Below are 1,587 nucleotides of genomic sequence, written 5' to 3' on the forward strand. Positions count from 1 at the left end.
ACTCTAACTTCTCTGAGCCAGTACCTGGAAGGATGAGTCTATAGCCTTAGCTAGTAAAGTGCATGTAGATAGTTCAGGTCTTGAGACTTCAGATCCCAAGGTGTTTATCTATTAACTGCCTACCTTCATGAAGATACTGCTGGTCTCTGCCATCTAGATCTCCCTTGACCGCCTGGTATTGGGAAGTAGTGTGGCCAGGCTGGCCCCTAGGTACAGTCCCTAACATCATCCAGATGCCCAAAGGGTGCTGCCAGTACTGGGCCATGAGAGTTTGCCACATAATTAAAAAAACTAACCACATTTTCCACTTCTGGCCCAATATGTCTGTGGCAAAGTCCAAATGGAAATATTATTGTCCTCATTAATGGCAAATGTGAAAAAAATTGAATTGCTAATATTCATAGCTACTTTACTGATGGTAGGAAAAGGATTTCAGATTGGTATGGGTAGATAACTCTTCTCAATGAATATGCAGTGAATTAAATGATAACTTCTTGTCAGTGTTACCCTATCTGCAGAGGCCTATCTAAAGTATAGCAAGTAGGGCAGATGTTCTGTGAGCTGCTTGATGGGGAAGGCAGAGAAGGGGCTCCGATGAAAACTTTCTATTGGTTATAGCAGTTTCCCTCACCAACTGTGAGAGCAATTTAAAATTAATGGTCATAGGAGTGATTTTCTGTAGATACACTGGTGTGTGATGCTCAGATATTCTAAAACATTTGGCATAAGTGGAGGTTTGGCAGGAACCATGGCTTTTATAATGGGAAAAACAGAACATTTCCTTTTCATGAGAATAACATTTCAGCACATACTCTCCAAATCAGATTTTCTGACATGTGCCCTTTAATTCTATTACAATTCATTTCTAAGGAGGGCGGGTGGAACACGAGGGGTGGATGTACCTCCTTGTTTTATTCTTAGTAAAGATGCAAGTCCCCTTGGAATTGGAACATTGTCCTTCCTACGATATACTATGTCAGCCTCTCAGATCATCTAAGCTCTCCCATTTGAAGTTTCTGCTTTGTGAATGAAGATACCATTTTTCCAGAAGCCCTTCATTTTCCCCCATGCCTCCCTCCTTATTCCTGGAGGAAAGTAAAGGGGGAAGGGGTGGATAGAAATCCTGGAGTCTTCTGGAAATGTATTGCACAGGAACCCAGAAATCCAAGAGGAATGAATCCTTTTATTCTTGTAAATCACCTCCGTGACTGTTGCCAACTGCCCTAGTGTCTAGGATCAGCGTGGGGATGACTGGAATGGAAGAGTCAGGGGTTTGAAGTCTATTCCTTCCAGCCACCCAAGTTTAATTTGTGGGAGTGGGTGGGAAATGCTTATAAACCTCCAGTTTATTACAGGAGAAACATACGGTAGAGCAATAATATTAAGGTAAAGATGTGCAGCACAGTCAGAGGCTGCCTCATGACAAGGGATATGGAGAAGGCAGGAACAAGTGCTTTCTCTTTTTTTAAATCATTTTATTAGGGGCTCATACAATTCTTCTCACAATCCATCCATACATCAATTGTGTAAAGCGCATTTGTACATTCATTGCCCTCATCATTCTCAAAACATTTTCTCTCCACTTAA

The sequence above is a fragment of the Echinops telfairi genome, unplaced genomic scaffold, assembly GCF_000313985.2.
Source record: "Echinops telfairi isolate 266 unplaced genomic scaffold, ASM31398v2 ScPeMD7_7469;HRSCAF=8507_1, whole genome shotgun sequence".
Taxonomy (NCBI): domain Eukaryota; kingdom Metazoa; phylum Chordata; class Mammalia; order Afrosoricida; family Tenrecidae; genus Echinops; species Echinops telfairi.